The sequence below is a fragment of the Lathamus discolor genome, chromosome 11, assembly GCF_037157495.1.
Source record: "Lathamus discolor isolate bLatDis1 chromosome 11, bLatDis1.hap1, whole genome shotgun sequence".
In the NCBI taxonomy this organism is placed as follows: Eukaryota; Metazoa; Chordata; class Aves; order Psittaciformes; family Psittacidae; genus Lathamus; species Lathamus discolor.
The window spans coordinates 11267705-11292940 of NC_088894.1; the positions used below are offsets into that span (position 1 = coordinate 11267705).

The window sequence follows — 25236 nt, forward strand, 5'->3', positions numbered from 1 at the left end:
CTTTCTCTCTGCCAGAGGCAGAAAGAGCCAAGTGCCATCCATTTTGGATAGCACGGGGTGTTTCTGGGTGTGTTGCAAAGCATGGATGTGATTAATGAGCAGACACCATGGGGATGGTGTCAGGGATATCTTGAGATCCTCACTGTGGTCCTTAGGGAACTGATTTCTGCAGACCATGCAGTTACTCCAAAACAGAGCATGGTTGGTGGCCTAAGGGAGCAACTCCTTTCCACTATTTATCTGCCTCTTTCATTTACTAACAAGCTGCTGCAATACTGCACTTCACTGCTTTACACTCATAAGAGAAGGAAACTAGTTCATGCATCCAATGTCTGCCCTACAAGCCTGTCCTTCATGAAGGGGATCCATCATTCAGTTTCCCTCTGTCTGATTAAACAGCCCAATGCTACTGGTGTTGGAAGGAGAAAAAAGTGAGCCTAGTCTTATTCGCCTCTTAAGAAAAACTGTTAAATACTGAAATGCAGGCTATATTTTTTTCATCTCCCTGGGAAGTGCCTCAGGGCAAGGTTACGGTAATTGTATGTTATGTTACCCTGCTATACAAAGTCCCATTATAATTTGGCTCGGTTTTGTAGCATTTATCTCAGGAGGATCAGTTGGAGTAGCTATTGCAGAATGTCATTGTGGGATTACAAAGGGATCTGCTATGTGAGCACATTTGTTGGGAGGATGTCTTCAAGCTGTAGTGGTAAAGATTGCTGTGGGTTTTTTGACTGACAGTTGGAGGGTTTTTTTTTTCATTTTTGCTCCCATTTTTTTCTAACAGTCATTGAAAAATTAATAATTCTTTAGGCAAAAAGGATTTTTTTTTTTTTTTTGTAGGTTAGGTAGAAAATTGCGGTCTTTTAACTGTCATGTGTTATTCTCTGGAGGAGCACACAGTGCGTGGCACTGATACCAAATGATGCTGCACTTCTTTCCTCATTGCTCTTATCCCTGTTTTTCTTTGTACCTGCTAATTCTGGTCCACCTGACCTATTTCTGACCAGTAGTCTTTATCCGATTCAGGGACAAGTTAGTCAGGCTTTATGTGTAAAATGTCAGTTCTTACAATGTAGTGAAATGATCCTGAGCTCATTTGCTAACTTCCTCAGAAGATGAAAGTGCATCGCTGCTCAAATGGGGCCCTTTTTTTAGACTTTACCATGTCTTGGTGTACAGGTTGTCCTTTGGGGACTGCAGATCTTTCATGACAGACACAAATCCCAAGTACTTTGTTTCTTAATGCTTGCTAAGCCTTTACCATTACAGAATGGGAATTTAAGGAGTTGGAATTGGTTTAAGGTCTATTTGTTTTCCCTTAAATCACTGCAGGTGTGGAGAATGGGTTAGTTTATGCTTTGTTTCCTGGCAGGAACATATTTTCAATACAATCTGCACATCTCTGTATGTCCTCATCATTTCAGTTGTGCTCCACAACCCTTGAGACATGGGAGCAGAATCACAGAGTGGTTTGGGTTGGAAGGCACCTTAAAGCTCATCCAGTTCCAACCGCTGCCAATGGCAAGGACACCTTCCAGTAGAGCAGCTTGCTTCAAGCCCCTGTGTCCAACCTGGCCTTGAACACTGTCAAGGATGGGGCAGCCACAGCTTCTCTGGGCACCAAGTGCTAGTGCCTCACCACTTTTATAGTAAAGAATTTCCTCTTAATAGATAACCTAAATCTCCCCTCTGTCAATTTAAAGTCATTTCCCCTTGTCCTATCACTACACACCTTTGTAAGAAGTCGATCATTCCCTGTGACCCTGACCACATTTGTCGCCATCATTTCATTTCAGAGAATGATTCCCTTTTGTCTGAGAATGAGGTGCCTGAAAGTTTTGCTTTCCCTGGTGCTTTTATCACCTATTTCAGATGCCAGAACATCTTTATAGCTGCATCACATACTGTTCTGTACTTCTCATCTGAGCTGGGTGCTTTAATGGAAGGACAGCTTGAAAAATATGGGGTACATACAGTGGTTTTAGATGTTATTCCAGCTGGTGGGAGTTACTCTTATGTTCTTCTCTCCTGCCCTATTTTATGCCAGCAGCTGGAAGCAGCCAGACTTTCTTAACATGCATCATCCAAGTCGTTGCAGTTGTTAAAAAAGAGATTGTGTGTTTCAAGGTGTACAGGCAGCAGTGTTGCCTAGAAGCTCCCTTTTAGCAAAAATAAGAAATTCTGTGAACATGGGATGCATTAAAAATTTAAAATGCAACTAGCATATTTCATATTGTATGTACATCAAGGAGTAACCTGAGCCTTTGCTAGGGGATTGTTTTTATCCTACACAGCTGATGCGCTGTGTGTGCCCGGAGTCCAAACGCTTTCCTGTCCCTGCCTGTTAAACTTCCCTGTGCTGCTTTAGCAATCCACCCCAAACTGACTGCTCCTGTCGTCCCATGGGTAATCTTGCACACAAATCCTTATGCAAGTTTTCAGTCTGACGAGCTTGAGTTTCAGAGAGGTGTTCAGCACCATTTGTATTGCTGTTGGACTGTAAACTCTGCTCAGATGTTTATCGCTGGAGTTTTCAGACCAAGACCACTCTGTTCCACACAACTTATTTTCCTGATGGGGCTTGTCTCAATCTAACTTCATGCATAGCAGTTTCTCTGCTGGACAAGGATGTGTTTGCTTTTTTTGCTTATGAGTCTGTTGTCAAGCTCTGTTGGAGAAGGAGCTGAGTCCTCTTTATAAAACTGGGAAGATAGGGCAAAATATCAAGAGCAGGTTTTTTTTCTCTACAAAGCACACCTGCTTGCATTTGCTTTTGACACTACTACCCTTTGACCATTACTTTGGTATCTTGTCTCACTTCTGACTGCCTCAGTGATGTTAGCAGGAAGTTAAATCTTTGATGACCACATTGGCCATCATTTGGTGGATGGGTGGAAGCCATTCAGAGAGAAGACAAGACCAAGTCTGCTTTTTCATTGTAGAAGTGTTGTGTGGTTTGGCTTTCTGCTTTAGGGAGGCAGAGATGTTGGAGCACGACAGACAACGTGCCAGGAGAGGGGTCCAGAAAAATAGGAACTGGTGATCCAGAGGGAACCAAAGGGCTGGGCAAAGGAGGTTGTGGCTGGAGTGGAGGTGAGGGTGGGCAGGGGATAAAACGAGCCATGGAGCAAGAGTGGGCTGGACTAATGAGGAGATAGAAGTAGGGCCAATTTCTGGGTGAAGCACAAGGGAGGAGACAACTACCAAAGCTAACTGAAATGTGAAAATGAATTAAACGATGGAACTGATCTTTGGATTTGCAAATTTTTAGCTGATTCCAGTCTCTGTTTCCTCTAACTACACGTTGCGTAGCTCTGCAGAGTGCTAGGTTGCTCCTGAGGGATCTATGGCCTGCTCCTAATGAATTACAGGCCTGCTAGATCTCCTGGTTTGTTTAATTTGTTTTTCTTTTGTAAGGTGAGTTTCCTTTGGTTTTGTACAGCGGGTGGAATGATTTTTCTTTTTCACTGTGCACAGAGCATTATTTTATAAACTCCAAGAGGACTGGAGTATGGAGTGTCAAAACTCTGCATAAGTCTTGCATTTGAATTCTTGTGACTTCTTCACAAATGTATCGTTATTCATTTTCACCTTTATGGGTGTTGCTTTCTGTATGAAATGCAGAATAACCAGCTGCTAAGTGAGTTTCAAATGGAGCTTTTCATTTTCTTCTGAGGAAATAGCATGAGCTGTGCTGGCAATAGATCATCTGTATATGAGGTAAATCTATTTTTTATGAGTGAGGTATTTTGATGGTAAGTGCCAAAATGATGTAAAAATAAATATACGTATTGCAGACAATTAGTTCTGAGACTTTTTTTTCATTGTTTTATTTTTATTTTTAGTGTGTTAAGCTCTTAACTTCTTTGTGGGCAGAGATGAAAAGACGTTTACTGTGTTATTGCCTACTGGAGTTTCACCCAGATGACAAACTACATGTCAAAGTTCACAGGATTTACCATGAGGGTGAATGTAGAGCATACAACATCAGAGCCCACTGCTGAAAGCAAATCTTCCCAACTCCCAGCTGCCTTCAGCATCAGGGTGGATTGTATTGGGTATCCAAGAACTGTTGTAGCCAATGTGAGAGCAGGTTTTGGAGATACTTATCTCACTGATCTGGCTGTAAACCCATCCTGTCACTTCAACCTCTTCCGAAGCCCAGTCAGTCATCCCCAGCATGCTCTGGAGTACTTTTCTGGGTTGTTTTTCTGATTATTTTTTTTTGTTTTCAGTCAAGGACACAATGGATACAGTGGTTGTGGGTCCTAAATCCTTTGTAGTGCAGCATGAAAACCAGTGAATGCGTAGCTGGGTCTAGGTGTGGCTGTACAGGCTGTGGTCACTGACGCTGAATAGAGAGCCGTAATGTTAAAAGAATAAAGGCTGAAATACACTTGTTACAACCTCTGTGAAATTTTAAACATTGCTTGGATGCAAAACTGAAGCAAAGCTTCTCCAGGTGATGCCATTTCATGGATGTGCACCTCTCTGATTTGTTCTTTGTAATGTTTTTTATTTGCCAGATAATGAAAAATATTATTGCTTAGGTTGAAAATTAAATTTCTGATAGGATATACTGGGGTAATAAAGGGAAAGAGAATGTAAGGGCTCTTCCGTGATAATTAAAAATTATAAACTCATTACTTAAACTTGCTTTCTGAATTACAAAGAGAATTAAAGTGCTTGTTTCAGAGCAGAATCCTTGTAGCATTCCTTCATTAAAATTCTGTATTGTCAAAATGGATAAAAATGCATATACAATGACTAATTTTGTTCAAATCTTGCCTCTGCTTTGGGCCTTATCTCTCTTCACAACAAAGCTCACCTTGAAGGGACTGAAGTAATGATATATATTTGCTGAGCTGGAAAAAGAAAGAAGAATCTACTTTTTGCAATCTCTGTTCTTTCCCCTCAAGATACTGAGAAGGAAAAGACCTGTGGGGTACTAAAGCTCTCATGTACCATAAAGTGGTATTATAATGAAAAGTATTACTTTTTATGGCATCTCTACAGTATTGGGAAAAGGCATTTTTCTATAAATGTTAATCTTTAATCTTTATAAATTGCACTCTGTGAGACTGGAAGGTCTGTAAAGCATTTGTCCCGAAGGCTTAGAAGGATAAAAATAGTATTGCAGACTTTCTCTTTTTTCTTTTTCCTTTAACTTAGAAATATTAGCCTGTTTGGAAGAGAAATGCATGGGAGTGATGTAAGCCATTAGAATTCCCTTCCAGGTAGCCTGTGAGCTGATGTTCAACTTTCATGTCTGCTTAAGTCCGGTTTTATCACTGGGACTTAAATCTGTGCTAAAATTCTGTCTGGAATAGGAGGATTAATGAATGCAAGCCACAAATGCTGAGCTCCTCTCCCAGATTTCTACCAGCTCTGATTACAAAATACTTCAGGCATATGAAACAAATTCAGCAGTAAATTAAAACTGTTTTATTTATTTTCTGCCTATGAGATTGTTCCTTATTCTTCTTACCGGTGAATTTCATGTTTTCTGCTTTACCTCGTTATGCTCAGCCTTTGCTCTGGGAGGTGGAGCTGGTGTTTTAAAATGACTGAATTGGGTTACACCCTGACTTTGAACCTTAATATTTAGGTTTTACTTTGATACCAGCTTGCCTAGTGTTGTATGCATTTGTAAAAGTCTGGACTTGGGCCTTGCTTTACCAGCTGGTGTACAAGGAGTTGATTAAACCTAAATTGAGAGTATTAACAAATCCCTGCTGAAAGTTGTGATAAGCATCAGCAATTTCCAGTTTTGTTGAACTTTTTAAACTTACTTAGTCATTCTGAAAAATGTGCTTTAATGGTGTATTAATGCCTTGCTATCTGTTTATCAATGAAACCTTCCTGCAATGAAGTATTTATGATATGTAATTTTAATCTATAATGAAATTCTGTCTGCCGCGATCTCATAATTTAAAAGCAAAACTTTCCCAGAAGTTTTAGCTCTGCCTCATGTGTCCTTTATTGTACTTTTTTCTTTTTCTTGTTTTTCTCTAGGTAAGTGTCTCCATTCTGAAACTGCAGGAAAGTTCTCTGAATGCTGAAAAGTTGGATGCCCGTTGAACAAGTGCAGCTGCTGTGTCCTTAATTTTTGGTAAAATCTGTCAAAAAAGATTTTCAGTGCTTTCTAAATCTATAAGAACATTTTTATCTCCATGTAATTTTGTGTGTCATCAATGGGTGTCAGTGGGCTCCTGAAGGAGGAAGTAGACTTGTGCAAAATAGGATTTCAATTTATATTGAAGTTTGAAGCTGACTATAGGTGAAGACTTTATGGAGTAAAACCAAGAATCAACTCCAGTAGGAAGTCCACTGCTGAAACATGCGTGGGGTTTTACATATTGCGATGGTGGTGTTGACTTCAAGTCACATTCATTGTTAAATTGCGTGTGAGTGTGCAGGCAGGCTGAAACAATCCGGTGCTTGTTCATCCTGGTGGATCCTTGATGATGCCACAAAAATATTACTGAGTTAATACCTATAATTTTAACCTTCATACTGTTTTGAGCCGTGGAGGGAGGTTTCAGGGCTGTTGTGCTATTTCTCTTTTACACAGTTGGTTTGCAAAGCACTGTATTTTGGTGTTGGTAGCAGTGCAGGGATCAGTGTTTGAAGAGTGCACTAGAGGAGCACATCTCATATCCTGTGAAATTCAACCTTCCCAAAAAGCTGGCAGTTGGTGGGTTAGCAAGGGCGAGGGAAAGGTATCCAGGTGCAGTGTTCTTACATATTTTTTTATTTTTTATTTTTTTTAAGTGGGAATTGCTCCAAATCTGGGAATTCTTCTCTTTCCCCTGAGATGAAGGTTTTTACTTGCGTCCAGGTCTCTAAAGCTTAATGTCCTGATGCTCTGGTTTCACTTCTGAACCCCGATATCTGAGGTTTCAGAGCAAATCCAGTTGCACTCTGTTAGTTTCTGACTTGATTTGAGTGGCTGAGCTGCATCTTGCTTCAAGATTGAAATAAAGGGGTGGGGGTAAAAGGCTTTTGTTTCATTTTTTCATGTAAGGTTAAGAGGTAAATGCACCGTTCAATGCAGATGTAAATTGTAATTGTGGCTTTACGATGTATGTATTAGACTAATGACCTGAATTGATACTACAAATATAATTACATTGATTCTTTACTGATGGCTATAAACAGTGACATTTCCCTTGATCTTTGAACAGAGCTAGTTACAAAACACATGCTCCACTTTTATATTCACACATTGCATTCTCATCACTTTTGTCTCTTACTCCCCAAGGGCTTGGTTTAGAAGAAGTGTCTGATTTAATGGAAAAAATGATGAAACAACACAGACAGCAGTTCAGAGCGTTTCTAATGTAAAATAAGGTGTTTCTTTTTGATTACGTTCCTCAGATTTCATTGCTTATGTTTTAACATTTTGCTTAAGAAAAATATGAAGCCAGGCTACTTTTAAAATGATTTTGAAACATGTATCTGCTTTCATTGATCTCGGAAATGACTGTTACTGAAGTAAGTGCGACTGTGCTGATCTGATTTAACAAATCATGCTCCAAACTTCCCATCAGGTTACCAGACTGGAAAGAGCTTTTGTTTGAATGGGCAGAAATTAGACACGAGAACCTTGGATGCTGCAGTTTTCACTAGTGGCAAATATATATGTCATAAAAATAAGAACTAAACATTAGGAAAATTGGTTGGTATTACTGTGTGTAATGTAGCCCCGTGGCTTCATTTCACAGATGCTGCAGAAGCACCTCCAAGTGCTGACTGATGTTCTTCCAGGTAGATACTGAGAAAAAATGCTCACAAATAAGCATTTAAAAATATGTAGGTTTGTTCAAAAATAACGTTCCTTTAAATTTACTTCCGTTGACTTCTCTTATTCTTTAGTCTGCGCTGCCGAGTTGCTGTTGTATCTCTGGAAATGGTTCCTGATTTCTCTCTCACATCCTCAGAATCATCATCCTGAGGATATTGTGAAATGAGACCAAAGTAATTGTAACTGAGATTGCTAAATACGCTGTCAGTGCTAAGATTATAAGTGTGATTGTTCTGGCAGTATGCTGTGATCAAGTCACCATGTTGTTTACCCTTACTTAGAGAGGAGTTTTTCTGGAATCTTATTTTAGTAAGCTACAAAAGGAATGATCATAATGTCTTGTTTAAGGAGACAAATGCTTCTGACTGCTTAAACACAGAACAGCTTTGTGTATTGCTCTTGAAGCACTAGTCAAGGGAGTTTTCAATCTCACAAGAAAAATGCCAATAATAGCATAATATTAAAATACTTTTAACATCTCCCCTTTGCAGGGGTTGCCCATTTGACTTTTAAGAGGCACAACTGATGAAGCTGGTGTTTGTGTGTAATCTGGTTTATGCATAAAGAAGTAGAAAATAATGAAAGTGTTTTCCAAAACAATCTGGAATAGCATTTGCCAGTGTCTCTCATTAGAAGATTGCAGAGTAAGCCAGAGCTGTCTTGATTGTAATAACTATCTTTCAGATAATACAGTATTACATTAGCACTTTACAGTTGTTTTGTAAGTAGATTTGCTATGGTTTTGATTTCTAGCAGAAGCCAAGCAAAAGTGGCTTATGCTTTTGACCATAATGAAGGAATTCTTCACAGTCTTTCTTTCTTTTGGCTGCTGCTTTTAGAAAGTGTCAAGTAGTTGTGGGGCAGATGTCTTGATCTTGTGTCAGTGGAAAGGGAGCCAGGGAAGACCCCTGGAAAGATGGACATCTCTGGTTTTAGCAGGGTGGGTGCAGTGAGCTGAGACATTTACTAGCATTTCTCCTCTTGTGTATTAGTCCAGAGGAGCACTGTGTGCTCTCCAGGCACAAATACACTCTGAAATGCTTCATAGCTGTTTATCTGGGACACACGTCCAGTGATACTCACTATTCCTGTGGTTTTGTAACTGGTTGAGGAGCGCTTTGGTATTTCTGCCGTTTTGTGTGTAGGGGCAGAACTGTTCAAAGCAGTGATTGCTTCTTCCTTGGACGTTTGGGAATGTTACGGGTTTGTGTTCCTTGACTCTGCTTGCTTTTGTTTCAGACCCTCCTGCTGGTAATGGTGCTTATGATTTCAGGCATTACCAGGGCTTGGCTCGATGTGGTTTGACTGCATTGACTCTTTAACCTCCCCCACCCCGCATTGTGTGAACACTGCACATTTCTCACTGATCCACGTACAGCACGTTATGGCCCCTAGAAATAGAACTGTGTCTCTTCAGATCATGCTCAAGTGGCCCATTTTTGTAGTTCCGGAGATGCTCCATTCAAGCGTTGCATGTGCACCATGAGGGCAGGCTGGAGTGATACAGAAGGTCTTGTAACTGCATTTCTGGTTTAAGTGTAGCATAAATCAGCCACAGCACAACACTGTGCAGTCCAGGCTAGAGACAAGTGTAGTAAGATTCATGTGGCAGGAAGAAAAAAATCTGTGTAGGTGGGCACACTGCATGTTGATGTGTGTTGGTTTGGGGTGTAGGGGTTGAGGTGGACAAACTGCTGTTACATGAGTAAACGCAGCACTTTTGTCCTCAAAGACCTTGCAGACACCACCTTGCCTTAGTCTTTACCCTGTCTGATACCTGTTCTCCTGGTTTTGCTTGGTTATTATAGAATCATAGAATCATAGAATAGTTAGGGTTGGAAAGGACCTTAAGATCATCTATTTCCAACCCCCCTGCCATGGGCAGGGACACCTCACACTAAACCATGTCACCCAAGGCTCTGTCGAACCTGGCCTTGAGCACTGCCAGGGATGGAGCAACCCATTCCAGTGCATCACCACCCTTACAGTAAAGAACTTGTTCCTTTTATCCAACCTAAGCTTCCCCTGTTTTAAGTTTTAACCCATTACCCCTTGTCCATTATACCAAGTTAGCTGAAGAGAGATCGGCATATTTCAGTATAAAGGCCTTTAATCAGGGGGAAAATTCATAGTCTCATTTATGTTTCAGGTGTAACACTGGCTTGTCTTGCTTGGATTGCAGTACAGAAAATACTGCTGTTGCTTTAAATACCTGTTGCAACTATCACTGGGGGTTTAATATTGCTTATGATATTACTTTACTGTGATTAGCGTAGTGATATATTCCATAACCTCTGGGCTCTTTCTTTGAAATGCATTTCCATTTTAAAAGTATAATAGTATGACCATACGAAAAGGAAAATTTTGAAGTTCAAAAGTCGCAGATGCTGGTTATCTCTAATAGCACATATAACACTATGCTGTCACATTGTGCAAAATGTGCTTTAACCATGCATTTCTCTCTAATTGAACAGAAGCTGTTGTTTTCCATATTGTGTAAAAATACTACCCTTACGTGTGTGTCAGTTCAAAGGAGCTTTCATAGAGCTAGTTATTTGAATTAACTGATCAGAAAGCACCAGGAGTGTACCTGGATGTTTAAAGCATCTGTATAAATCATGTGTCAAATACATTTTTCAGTCACAACAGTGTGTGTGAGGTTGGGCAATTGATTAATTTGGTGGAAATATTCAGCCCTTTCAGCATTCACGGAACAATTTTCCTCAGTGAATTGTTGTACACAGGCATACCTGCATTGAAGGATGCTAGGAAGGCTGTTAAGAGCACACAGACCTTAAGAAATCCTCAAATTAAGATTGTCTGTGCAACCTTTATTTGCATCTTGTGGTCATCTACATTACAATAAGACCTTTATACGGTCTAATGCTATTTTTGCACAACATCCTACCCTCATTCAGTCCACAGAAAGTAGGATGCTTGGTAAATGAGAGGCTATTCAATATTTTGTTTTCATTAATCAATGTATCCCCTATGCCTTATTTCTGATCATAATTCAAACCATGTTCTGAAGAGAGAATTATTAATTTGCTTTTGGGCTCCTCTGTAGTGCTCATCCTTTTAGTATTTGACTGGTTCATAAGCACTTAAGAGTTTCTTTTCTTGAATTAAAACCCCTTGTGAGGTAAGGGAGTTCAAGTTATGCCTCACATTGTAGGATTGAATTAGCCAACAAGATTAAGGTCAAAACTACCCATTAATTTCAGGTGTCCAATCTAAAATGACTTGGACCTGTTTTTTCAGCCTACTTAGCAATGTACAGCGCTTTACACAACCAAATTGCAGCTCCTACTGAGTCCTTTTGCAGCTGTGAATATTCAGTTCCGGCACTTAAGATAATGAAATCATAGTCAGCAGTGGAAAGATTGTGTTCCTTCATACAAGCAAACACTGATGAAGGTGAGGAAGGACTCTGCTGGCAGGGGCTTCTTAGTTAGGCATTTCCTGGAGACCACTTGATTGGACTCTGCAGTCTTTAGCCACCATCTCCCTGCCCATTTCATCCTCTCTGCCTCTCTCACGTGTACCTGTGAACATCCTTTCCCTTCTCTAGCCTCTGCCGTCACCACAGTCTTATCCTCCGCACCTTTGACACCCCTTTAGCCTTTCTGTGCCTGACGTCTTGCCTTGTCTTGCCTGACCCGTCCTATCTTTCATGTCAGTCATTCGTGTTTTTCTCTGGAGACCTGACCTGCTATCTGTGTAATACCAAACAGCTATATACAGAAAAGCTTTTTGCTGATTGTGTGGGAACTGAGATTCCAGTTTTCACAGGACTAGAAGAAAGGTCTATCTCACGTTCAAAGCCCACTGTGTTAAATCCCCAGTCATTACTCAAAACTATGCCGACACTACATCTTTTAAATAAAGATTGCCAGACTGTTTTAGTGCATATAGACATTTTATCCATGTTTATTGATCTTGAAACCAGGTGACCTGTTTCAGTTGGAGCTTTCAACCTGGGACAGGCAGCTGGAAAGCCATATCCTGGCGAGCCAGCTAATGCTTTGGTTAAAAACATTTGAGAAATAGGATTTTACAAAAGAAAGACTTAGTAGTAGTCAGGTTGAAATGCATCTGAAAGGTACCACATGCATGAGACATGAAGTAAAACTTTGGATCATAGGAGCATTTTTTAAAAATTATTTATATTGCACAAAAACCCCACTCTGATAACCTGACGTGAGTTAATGATGGCAGCCAGGTACTCAGTACACAGCAGTTGATATGAAAATTGAATATAATCATTCTCCTTTCTTATGTGTGATAAAGGCTATGATGTTTGCTGTCAGAATGACAATATTGATTGGGTTTCCTGAGAGTTTCAGCTGATGAAGTGCTGTGTCTAACTCAAAACACAGCCCAGCATAAAATGCCAGTTTCTATTTCCCATCCTAATGGAAAACATACTTGCTTTCTCAATCCTATCTTGCTTTTATTCAACAAATGAGACAGTCACACCTGTAATAGATTAGAATTGATCATATGTGGTTCGTACACCACTGTGAGCCCTTGTGGCATCATTATTTCATCATCTTCTGCATCGTGTGATGCATTGTTCCTAGGTTTTCAGGAACACCTGTAGCATTCATTATTCTTCTATGTCTGGCAATTCAGCACTGCTAAGAATGTGAAAGGTAAACGAGGCAGGAAGCCATTATAAAAGGTAGTTTTGTTAATTGGTGATTGCTGAGGTGGGAATGGTTATCTGTGTTTTGCCACAGAAAAGCTGTACATTTCTGTACATAGGTAAATATTCTGTAAATAGGTTGATACAAATGAAGCAGAGTGATAAAGTTCTGGGCTGGCATTCTTTTTGCTTACCTACAGTATATATAAAAAAATAAACTAATATGCATGTATGTATAGGGTATAGATATAAAAATAAAAGAACAAAACACCCTCTCACTGAGTCTCTCTGGGGTTTTAAGTCTTGAGATACATCTGTGTAGTGAATGGAAATTCTTTTTCCATTCACTTCATTTTTTTCACTGTTCACTGGGTTCTAGACAGGGGCTTGTGAGGCGATTTCATAAATTAGAGATAAAATGAGGACATGCAGTATTTCCATGTTCTCAGAATATCTTCTGTGACTGTAGCTATTCCATGCTACTTGGGGACCTGTTCCAGTTTTAATGGTTTCCAGAAGTACCACAGACCGAGAAGGTATTAAAAAGAATTACAGACTTTTGCAGAGATTGACAAAATAAAGCTGATGGGATTTTCTCTTTCCTTGAAGACTGGGTTAAGTAATAATACCTCTGTGTGGTGTTCAGAACTAACATTAATTTTAATCAAGCAGGGATAAGTACTTTTCCCTTTCTGTTTGGGACGCGATAGAGCTGAGAAGTAGTGTCAGAAAGACGTTGTTCTTGGATTCAGGGAAGAGGCTGTGCAGGTCCCTACAGGCTGTTGGGGGGCGGGGGGTGTGGGTGGGTGTTGCACTGCAGCCTTAGTACTGAGCAGAGATTGTGGGGATGGAGAGGGATGCATAAAATCTCTTCTGGTGGTGTTTTTAGGAGAGGAGGAGGAGAGGTGGGGGAAGCTCATAAATACAAACCCCATCTTGTCCACCTGGGGCAGTGCTGGAGCCTCTGGTAGTCAGGTGCTGAGAAAAGTATTTTTCAGTATGTGTGTTTAAGAAGACTTCCTTGGGTTTCTGGTCTGTAGAGCAAGAGGAGACAGCTTAGTGGTTACTGTAAAAGTCCTGTATTTCTCTCTCATAAAGTGAGCTGTAACTACAAGGTCTGAGGAAGAAAGGAATCCTATTTTCAATTCCATGATTTTCCATTATCATCACTGCATAAAATTAAATGCCAAATGCACTGGTACAGCAGCAGCAACTGAACATTTAATTCATGTAAACTGGGAAAGTATATTAAATCTAGCTTTAACTTTCAAATATTGCCCTTTAAATTCTTATTAACTGATGAATGCATTCATAAATATTTTAAAAGCACAAAAAACATACACGGAAAGATGCTGGAGAATGGTGGTCTCCTAGTGAAGCATCAAGTTGGATTCAAAACTTCAACTTTACTTAAAGGTCTTATTGTGCAAGTATGCCAAAGTCCTGTGAATGCTTTCTTATTAGCCCTCTGAAGTGGGTGAATTCACCCATGGTGATGAATTTCCACTTGAAATGAAATTCAAGCAACTTCTGAATAGCAGCCCATATACTTCATCTCCTCTGTACTCACTGGGTTAATTGAGGTGGATCTCACCTGGTATAAAAGTCTTCAGAAGAGCCATGTGCCGATGTTCTTAATAGTATTCACAAAGACAGAATCTATCACCTTAAGGACATTGATACTACAATAAATTGGAAGGAACTATTTCCACATCTCTCATGTATATTGTGTATAATGAGTCTGGGATGTCTCCACGCTGCTGATATGCAGCCTGCAGCAAAGTAGATACAGCTCTTTTCATCTTGATTTCAGACTGCAGCAGTTGACTTCTGGGGCTCAGAAGCTTAGCAGCAAACCAAATAATGCCCTTCACAGGCACGACTTTTCTGGGCTTCATCACCAGTCCAGAGCTGGATGATCCCAAGCTGTTTTCATGCTGCAGAGCTTTGCAAGGGTGCTTGGCACTGTTGAAGACTGTTATGTAGTTGAATCAGTTCCTTGGACTTTCAGATAAAATTAAAGTCTGACTTTAGTGCTCCTGCATCGCTGTGGTTTCGCTCAGAAAGTATTTCAGAGTGAGTGAATTCTGACCATTCCCCAGTGTGACTGCAGGTGACATTTTTTCCTCTCATTTTCTCCGTGTCTATTCCAAAATCTCCCATCACGCTACTGTGGCTGCTGTGGTAGTGTTTGACTTTGCGCAGAGGCACTGCGTGGGGAATCCTTCAGTGGGATTGGTTTTGGTGCATCGAATGTCAGAATTAAAACTGTAAAAATTAGGGTGAGCCAGTTCAATTGACCGAGCTTTATCCAAGCAATACAAGTCCAATTGCTATAATAGGCTTCATTCTGAACAGAGCAGAGAGGAATGAGAGGTTTCGTAACAGGGTTCACTAAAATGTACATTACTACTGTATTACTTACACAATGACCCAGTTCTGCTGTTGTGAGCCTTAAGAAAGATAAAATAGGCCATCAGATGGAGATAAATCAATGGAAGTAAAATTGAATGTGTTCATAATCATTTTAAGATTTTTATATGAGGAGAAGATTAATTAAATAGACAAAAGTAATTTTCAAAAGAGCCTTTTTAATACTAATTTTCAGATAAAAGGGTAAATGGAGAAATATATTGTGAAGCTTGTAAGTGCAGCCTAAAAGTGCTTGTTAGTGGTTGCTTGTATGAGCAGCAGGACAACAGCTAAAGGTCAGGGCAGTGCTGGGACCTGTGTTCTTGGCTTTGCTCACAGTTTGGCCCCAAACTACATTACTTCTCTGTGCCCTGCTTAACCCAGGTGGGCAGGAAAAGTACTTACCCCTGCAGCTGCTCTGAAGCTTGGTTGGTTGGTGTTACAGAATCTTAAAATGATATAATTATAGAGCTATTGGGTTGGAAGGGACCTTAAAGCTCATCCAGTTCCAACCTCCTGCCACAGGCAGGGACACTGTCCACTAGACCAGCTTGCTCCAAGCCCCATCCAACCTGGGCTTGACAGGCTTTGTCCTGACAGTGCTGTGTCAATTACAAGTGCAAATTTATCATGAAAGAGGAGAATACTACAGGACAAAAACCTGTTTGGTGGCTATTCTCAAAATTGCACCATATGCATTACCATCCTTGTATTGCTTTGGGTGCTTCCCCCCTGTGTGAACATGGCAGGAGAGCAGCGAGCATTCACTAACCTACCTGAGCGTGGCCCTGAGAGCATTTTTGTGCAGGAGATTCTCACCTTGAAGTAATGAATGGTTTGGCTTGCATGAAAACCCTGGCTGAGTTTTTTAAAGCAGCAGGTGCCGAATTCTTCATGCAAAACCCCAAAGAGCATCACCCTGTCTCTGTGGACCACATCAAGAGGCACATCTGTAATACAGACCCTGTTCTCCATGCACTTAATGATGGGACTGTGCTGTCTCACATTGTTTCTTACTATGTTAAACCAATTATTATGTCACTAAGTAAAGTGGCATAAATATATTTTACCCCTTACTTTATAAGTCCCTTTGCTTACATAAAGTTAATGATTCTGTACAGTCAGAAGCAAAATTTTGGCCTTTGTTTCACTCCAGGGGATGCAGCAGTGGTCACACACAAATGCTGCGCAGTGAGGTTTGACTTGCAGTGATGGTGTAGAGCAGTGCAGGGAGATGGCAATGATTTCTTCTTTATGCTGCCAGCCTTTCCCTCTGCTTGCTCCTCTCTTACTGCTTCCACTCTACCCACACACATCATTTCACAAAAAAAATCTCATGGATAAAAAGACTTCCATTGAAGTCAGTGTGGTTTTGCAGATAAATCTTCAGGCAAAATCTTGCCATCAGACTCTATATTGCCATAGCAAAGCAAAGCATTGAGAACATGATGATTCATAACAATAAAACATCATTATCTCCATGTGCAGTAATACCTGTATATTCTAGTTCTTCCTCAGCTTCAAGGTATTTTTTTGAAATAGAAGTCCTGATCAGTTAACTCACGTTGCAGTTTTTGTGTTGGCCAGAATCCTCCAAACCTAAACAAATGTACCATGTACATGTCCTCACCGAGGACATGAATGACCTAGTTTAGAATGAAAATTAGTTATTTGTTATTCCAGCAATTAACAAAATAAATTTTATCACCTTTCTAAACACTTTCAGAAGTCTTAAATTTTTTTTCACTCAAACTGGCCCAAGCAGCTAGATTAATTCCTTAATAATATTTCAGATGTTTTGAAACCAATGCATAGGGATTGCTGTAATTTCTGCCTTCCTAGCCCATTTGTCTACCAGTGCCAATTGGTGGTAGCATTTTCTTGAGCTTTAGATATTTGTCATGCAGGTATAATTGAGCTGCGTGCTTCAGGCAGAGATGTCACGGGCACTGAAATTTCATGGACACATCTACAGTGATTCAGCTGCTTCAGAGCCAAGTAAGACTGCCTGGCTGCTACACATCACTGAATTTCATATTGCTGTTACCAGTAAAAAGAAATGAAAACTCCACCATTATTCGCAATTACAAATAAATGGACTATAATTGCATTTGACCTTCCCACACCCCTCCCCTCTTGAAAGGAAGGCAAGCAGGGGGCCTTTTTTCTTTCTTTTTTCCTACTAAGCAGTTAGGAATGGATATATGATATTTGAAAGTTTGCAGATTGTGCTTGCACTTAGGAGATGTGAAGTGTGCTGGCATGGAAGCTCACCCATCCAACATGGCAGATCTACAAAATTCTGTAGTCCAGAGAAGATGGGGTTTGGAGCATGATGTGAACTGGTATGGGCAACAGCATTGCTGCTGATATTTTGTGTGACATTTGCATACAGAGCTTGTTTTGTCCTTGTTTATTGTCTGTTTTATATATATAGTTTTCTTGTTACAAAAGAAAAAAGTAAAGTAATTCCATGCTTAAATGCAGCAATGGTGACAATTTTCCATATACTGTCCATGAAGTCATTTGAACATTTGTATGTTAAAGTATCTGATGTGCCAAAGGACTGTTTGTCCTCAGCTTGTCATCTTGGACATCTTTCCTTGGAAAATGAAACAGTCCTACTACTGTGCTGAAAGATAAATAGACACTAAATTTCCATAATTCTCCATGATTTGATGATATAAAATAGAATACGTTGTACACATAACTACAAACATGAAATAGTGGATTTCCTGATTGTTTAAAATGGTGCTGCTTTCTGGCGGGAGAAAAGCTAAAGTGAATAGTGTTAAGAAACAGCTTTACAAGTGTTCATTTAAAATTTAGATAAATTCACCTTGGCCGTGATTGTATCACTTTGCTCTTTGCTTTCTGCATGCATTTGGGCAGTCAGCTTTTACTGCGGAAATTCAAAACCAAGCTGCGTTTGTCACAGTGTGAAATCAGCTGCAGAGGCTGTAGAAGAAGAGAGAAAGCATAACTAATTGAATTTTAGGCATTTTGCAGAATGGAGGCGGGGACAGGAAGCAGGGGGCATTGATGCTCAGGCCCTGCTCCTGTAGTAAACACTGGGGGAAGTCAGTGGGTGCCTGTGTAGGCACATGCTATAGGAGCTGGTATCAAGGTACATCTGATGGTGACTCTTAAGAGTAGGAGATGCTAAAAGTGCAGAAGCTTCTACACTCAGGAGTTGGTTGTCTGCACTCCATAGGTTTTCCAGAGTCCAAGGCCTGCAGCCTTTGATTGGTTGTCCCTGTCTTATCCTTTGTCGTGGTTTAAACCCAACCACACAGCTCGTCCACTCACTCCCCCCGCTTCTTGCCCTCCCCCTGCTCCTGGAGGGATGGGAAGGAGAATCGAAAGAATGCAACTCCCACGGGCTGAGATAAGAACAGTTTAGTAACTAAGGTATAACACAAATCACTGCTGCTACCATCAATGATAATAATGATAAAGGAAATAACAAGAGGAAAGAATACAACACCTCAGCACCAGCCGACCAATAACTCACCCCACTCCCCCCAGCAGAGCACCGACCGATACCTCCTCCAACCCTGCAGTCCCAGCCCTTCCAGGTAACTCTCCGTTACACCCTGGGCATGCCATGCTGTGGTATGGATACCTCTTTGGTCAGTTTGGGTCAGGTGTCCTGTCTCTGCTTCCTCCTGGCTTCCCCTCCTCCCTGGCAGAGCATGAGGCTCAGAAAGTCCTTGGCCAGACCAAACATTTGTGTTACCAGCTCTGTTCCCATGCCAAAAGTCAAAACACAGTGCTGCACTAGCAACTAAGAAGGAGAAAAATGACTGCTACTGCTGGCCCAGGACATGCTTGAAGACTGTGCTTGTGCTGTGGCACAGAGTGGAAAATATCACTTCCAGGGAGTGGGAGAAAAGTGTTTCCCGCACAGCGCTAACAAGAATATGATGCATTCAGCTGTGTGTATTGTGTGTGTGTGTAAATAAGGTTGAAGTAATAATGACTTTGTAGAATGATAAGAAAAACACCCTTCACTGCAAGCAGCTAAATTTGCAGTGCCTGCTGTTGTTAGACATTAAGCTGTTTGTCCCCCGTTAGCATATACATAATATCGGATCTTACTGTTTTCCACATCTTTATGACTTTTTCCTATAAAAGAATTCTGCTATTGTGCTGGCTATGATGAAAGATGTCAAACTGTTCATAGTGTCTAAACAAAATGCTCCTTACATGGCTTTGTGTTTTCATTATATACATGTTATTGCAGTGCAACTTCTGCTGTGGCAGTATGGGACTTTGCCGAAACAAAATCTTTCCATTATTTAGAAACTGTAGCTCTGGATTCCGGTCATGGAGAAGTGCAGGAAAGAGTATGTGGTTTTCCCAAGAAGGGCTGGTTGAAAAGTTGAATCATGCAGAAAGAAAGTAATATGCGTCATAGTTGAAAGGTGTAAGGGAAAGTGCTGCTCTGTCACCTGCTGTTGCAGTCACTGAAGTTTGATTTTTTTACCAGGTGTGTCTATCTTGCAGTGAAATGGTTAGCATAAATCTACCATGTGCATTGGTATTTCTTTTTTAGTAGCTTTTATTTAATTGGGTAAAAGGTAACCTGTTTTTATTAATTGAATTGCTCTCCCTCCTCCCTCTGTCACGGGCAAAGCTTCCCTTGGAATTTCTCTTGGAGGGGAGAAAACAAGCAAAGCAACCTCAGAAAACACTGGTATACCTGAAAGCTGAGAGCTTTCTGAGTCTTTCCGCCATTTTCCTTGCTCTGCTGTCTGCAGTAGCTGCTTTAATTCACTCTCTGGGAGACTGCTGCCTCTATAATCTGCTTCAGCACTCCCTTTCTCTCCAGTAAACAAAACAGGTAACCCCTAACCTCCGGTGTGTCTTGTCTCAGAATAAGAACATCGCTTTGTGTGTTGAGATGACTCTTGAAGGGCCACTAGCTGGAATGATGTTCTGCCATTCCTCATGGATTGTGGCCACACGAGCTCTCGTGGGTTGTATAGAGGTGCCTTTGAGCCCGTTATGTCTGGGTGTATCCCCGAGCCTTGCTAAATACACTGAACGGGAACTGATGCCTGTTCAAAGTTGCTGCTGATAAACTTAAGAAGAATTTGTAGTACCAGCTATATTCATAAGGAACTAGCTTTGGGATGATAACCTTCAAGTTTGCCCATTGCCTGCGCTGAGGTATTATAAACCATTCAGGAGTGACTGCTACCGCTGATGGATTTTCTCAGGGTAGCCAACACTTCTGAAAGGGAGTGAAGAAGATTTGAATTCTAGCAATGGTTTATTGCCTTCTGTAGAGGGAAGTAAATATTGATACAGAATGCTTATTTACTGATCAGGGGTAGTGTCAGCAAAATTAAGGTGTGTACTTTGCTCTTCATTTTACAGAAGAAATAGAAGCAATTGATAGAGTTCAGAGTGATGTATGAGACAGTGTAATTCAACCCTTCATGGGTTCTTTTATTTTCTTTTCCTTTCCTCTTGAGAGGTGTTACTGGGCAGTGATATGTAATAAATCTCCCTAAAATCTGTTGATTCTCAATACCTAAAGGAGACCAACAAGAAACCTGGAGAGGCACATTTTATAGCTGCATATAGTGACAGCACTAGGGGAGATGGCTTTAAACTGACAGAGGGGAGATTTAGATTAGCTATTAAGAGTACTGTAAGAATAGTAAGGCCCTGGTACAGAAAAGCTGTGGCTGTCCCATCCCCGGCAGTGTTCGAGGCCAGGTTGGACAGGGCTTGGAGCAACCTGCTCTAGTGGAAGGTGTCCCTGCCGGTGGCAGAGGGGTGGAACTGGATGAGCTTTAAGGTCCCTTCCAACCCCAAACCTTTCTAGGATTCTATGACTCCATGATGCTTAACAAATGCCAAATGCTGTGTCAGGGGAGAGTCCTCTTCTGCAGCATCATGTTGATAATGTTTCTATAATGTATGGACCTGTAAAGGGTTGTGGTTGTGGCAATTCTTCTTTACTTAGGCAGCATCACCTCTTCAGTGGGATTCAAAGGCCACTAACCTGGCCAAAATGCCCTTCTGCCTTGGATTACATGCAGGTATGGCCTTTTCCCTAAGCCAGGGTCACAGATAATATTGGGCAGAACTAGGAGCAGAACCTGGATCCTCCTACTCGCTGCAGTGTCCCCCTGCCCAGGCAGTGAGGTTTCACGTTGGTTTTGGGGGGCACTTCAGTGTTAGCAGGGGGTGCTGCACACATATGGCAGGCTGAGGAACAGACACCCTGCAGCATAGGGAAAAAAATAAAGAGAAGGAATTAGTGTAACTTTACTACTACCCTGCTAGTAATTGCTGCTGGATCAATGCCTTGTATTAGCAGGACTCTGCTACAAGGGGAGTTTCAGCAGCATTGCAGTGTAGGCGCTTCCACTGGGGATTAGCACAGTCATAAATGTAGGAGAGCTTAAAAAAGGAGTAGCAGGGGAAAAGTATTCTATATCTGTTAATTATAAACCACAGATTGTACTCGCAGAAACAGTGTCGGGAATGAATAGCTTCTATTGTCCTATTTCCAGCAGCACTTCAGACTATGAAAACTGATTTTATTTTAAAAGGCTATTTTATTTTCAGTATTACTTCACCCAGCTTGACCTGGGGAAGGTTCACCTTCTAGAAATCCGGTGTAAAACAATGCTTCTGACTCAGTGCTCTTAGTAGTAATAGTGTTATTTCTATGGTGATAGCCAGTAACTAAGATCAGGGTTTTATTGTGCTGAGTACAGAGAAAATACATGCAAAACCAGACTGATAACCTCAAATTTCTTACACTGTTAAGAGCTGAACAGTGCAATTGTCCGTTTAAAGAAGACTATCAGGGGTTGCTCAGACTTTTACTTTCTCCATGTTACGAGAATATAAATAAGTAGAAGTCAATACCTATGGATGGGGGTGGAAGGAACATCCGTGAAGATGATGCTTGCACTAAAAAGCTTTTAATTCTGTTAAAAATAGCATAGCACACTTTCTCTTCCCCCCCCTGCCTTTCACCAGCAAAGTTCTGTTTCCAGTCAGAATTTCAAAGACACTTCTTTTTCCAGCAACCCAGCCTCCAAAACTGGGCTGGCAATTAATTGTATTTGTACATTTTGAGGCTTAAAGGCTGATATTAAGCATCTGCTCCATTACTATTTAGCTACCAAAACAGCTACATTGTAGTGCTGAACACTTTATTAGTATTTGCTGAGAGTACGTGAAGAGGAGGTTTGATAGCCTAGAAATTTTAAATGCTAATTTGTCATCACAGATTGTTTACCTTTTATTATTATTATTATTGATGTTTTAAGAGCATTTTATGTAGGCATAAAAGAGAGAGATTTATCACACATGCCTCTGCTTGGCCCTAGCCCATAGTCAGTCACTCTAGTAGTTGAATATCAAGAGCTGGGTGATTCACAAATTGAGATATTGACAGAATTTTATGCAACATTTTTCAGTTGCACCTTTGACATGGTTTTAAATAGTACAGCCTTTCCTAATTTCCTAAAAATAAGTTTCCACCAAATCATCCACCCAGATGACTTGTTTCCTACAAAATTGAAATCACTTACGCGCTTATGTTGGTGACTAACTGCAAAATTATCAAATGGTGTGTTTTAATCCAATTACATTCTTACTAGAGTGAAACTTGCCTAACACTTCACATGCATTCAGCCAGGGCATTGGTTTCTGGCATGAATTTTATGTTAGGGGCTCAACAGCATTTAAAGGCTTGTGAAGTTATGCGTTAATACTTTTTTGAGGTCTCAAAGACAACCCCAAGTAAAAACACGGTGTGACTGACTTAATATGTACGCTAAAGGAAATTATTAACAATACCAACGTATTACTCTAATACTCACAACTGCTGTGATATCTGTGTGAAAATACTTAGAAGGGATGTGTAGCTCGAAAGAGAAAATTCATAGTGGTGGCAAGATTTAATAGGTTTAAATAAAGTTTTAGAATAGAGGAATGTAAGAGTGATCACTGCCTTTTACAGCCTTGTTTAAGAGATGTGCAGCTGTACAGGGTGTATGAACATTAAAAATTGTAGGATGCTCTGTAAGGGCTTCTGGTTATACATCTGTGTGATCAAAAACCCTTTCCAGAAATGTAAAATCTAATTATGTCACATTACTTTTTAAACAGCTCAGTGTATGCACATGCTATGCCCTTATTTTCAGTTAAGGATTCTTGATGCTTTCCACTGTAAGACTTTTTCAGTTGCCTGTAGCTTTGACAAGTGAAAAGAAATGATTCACGTATTTTGCATGGCGTGTGCCTGTGTGTCCCAGGTAGTTTTGGAAAGCATTGGTCATGGTGGTCTAGTCATACTCAACAACATGCTTTGGTGCAAAGCCATCCTGGTTTTCCAAGCTTATGTGATGTGTCGGCAGTTTTTAAGGTCTAGCATAACTCTGGTGCAGGAACTTGATATTTGGCACAAGCTTGGAGGTCACAAAGGGTGGTTTATTTCTTACAGAAGCTGTAACCAGATTTTCTTGGTCTTTGAAAAAAGATTTGTGTGACATGGTCAGTAGAGCTGGGTTAAAGCATGGATTTACTTATAAACACCAGATGGCAGAGGTCTTGTCTTTCTCGGATTTTGCTGTCATTTCTTTGGTGTTGACACAAATGCATGTGTAGCTGTGGTATTGAAAAGTAACCCAGCAAAAACCCCCAAACCTAGACCATGTTAGTTTTGAACTGAGTCCTTAGACCTCACCGGTGGGAAGGGAAGGAATGAGGGACTACAGGAGCAAGAGAGAGCAGACAGACATGGTCTGCATGGAGAGGACACCATCCTTTCTCTGTCATCTGTGTGATGAGATTGCCCTAGGGAGTTCCCCCTTGAGGGCAGCCATAAACTCTATAAATATCAAAACTAGTGGATGCTCTACAGAGGATTCCTTAGCACAAATACATGTCTGCTCCAGATTCTTCTGTATGTGCCCTTTACATTATGAGCTTGAAATATCTGAAAGAATTATAATGAAGAAGAGCTAATTATAAAACAGGTAATAAAATAGCTTATTCAGGTGATGCTGTTTTATTACCATCTCATTATGATTAAATAATTCCTATTAAGTTCTGGATCAAAGAGAAATATCTCACACGAGAGTTTACAGAGTAGTTTAATGGAGTCTATTTATTGTATAATCCCAGGGCGAGTATTGGCTTTTATACTGTCATATTAACCTATTGTGACAGTTCTATGCAGCGCTCCTTTATGAACACTGGAGAGTATAAAGGGGAAATTTTCTCCTTCCTTTCGTTTTTTGGGTTGGTTTTTTTTTTTTTTATTTGTTTTGTTTTTTAACATTGATGTCCAACAGGCTGCAGAAGGGTTTCTTTGGTGGAATATTTTGATCCTGAGCTTCTCTGGCTTTAAACTAACCAAACTGACATGAGGCTGTCTTAAGGCTCAGATTAAGAAAAACTCTGGGTAGCTTTTCTTGTTATTTGTGCTGGTACTTGGAAGGATATAAGGCACAGGTTCTGCCCATGTAGGAGAGAGGGAGCATTGACTTTACAAATAAAATCCCTGTAGATGTGCATGATGAGCTCTTGGCTCTTTAATTTTATTTGGAGGGTTAGTGGGGTTTTCAGTGTGGGTTGGCTTAATTGTGTTTGCTTTGGGAGGGGGTTATGTGTGTGTGTGTTATTTTGTTGGGTTTTTAAGTGGTGTGTTTTGGGGTTGATGGCTGCTAAGAAAAAGCCATAAACGAAAGTAACAAGTTAGAATCCTAAACAGAGAAATCACTGCAAAGGTATAACCCAGATTAAGCAGAAACAGGAGCTTTCCCAGGTACATTTACACCCTGATGTGCCACATGCCAGGGATCCATTTCCTCTGCCAGGGGCATTATTTATTTGACAGCTTGATAACTTAAGGTGAAGAGTGTCCCAGGCAGTGCCACAGCCAGTGTCATCCCCGGGTGATGCTGCTGGCTGCTGTGGTTCACCCCCTGCAATCAAATAACTTGAGAGTACTTAACGGATTTGGGAAGATTTCAGCTCGCTTTCACAGTCTTGGAGCAGCAAGTTGACCTTCAGGATTCCCTTGTGATAAATAGTGTTTTAACCTTCCGGTTCTTGGAACAACATGACTGTAAGAAAATGGCCTTTATCTCGTTTAAGGTATTAAATTCTGTAGTAAATGTCTTAACTTAGTGTTAGAAAAAGGGAGCCTGAAAAGAGTGATATAGATATGTGTAAGATAAAAGGCAGTTTACAAAGAACCCAGGAGTTGGGTGTGTTGTGTTTCATTTCAAGTCACTGAAACGGTTTCGAGTGGAGCTGACTCATGATGTTTGACTACTTCAGGCTGAAATGCTGGCATGGAACCAATATCATGTGATGGATATGA

The 25236-nt window shown here is 40.6% G+C and overlaps 1 protein-coding gene across 2 annotated transcripts in view; it reads left to right on the top strand.

The window, feature by feature from the left end:
* The window catches only part of CDH4 (cadherin 4), a 459553-nt gene that overhangs the window by 119777 nt on the left and 314540 nt on the right, over positions 1-25236 (top strand). Inside the window, exon 1 of one of the 2 annotated variants that reach the window (XM_065691454.1) lies at positions 6027-6115. The exons of the other annotated variant lie outside the window; for it this stretch is intronic. The gene's annotated coding sequence lies outside the window, so the exon portion shown is untranslated. Of the gene's footprint in view, positions 1-6026; positions 6116-25236 lie in introns of those variants that run through there. 2 annotated transcript variants of the gene reach the window in all.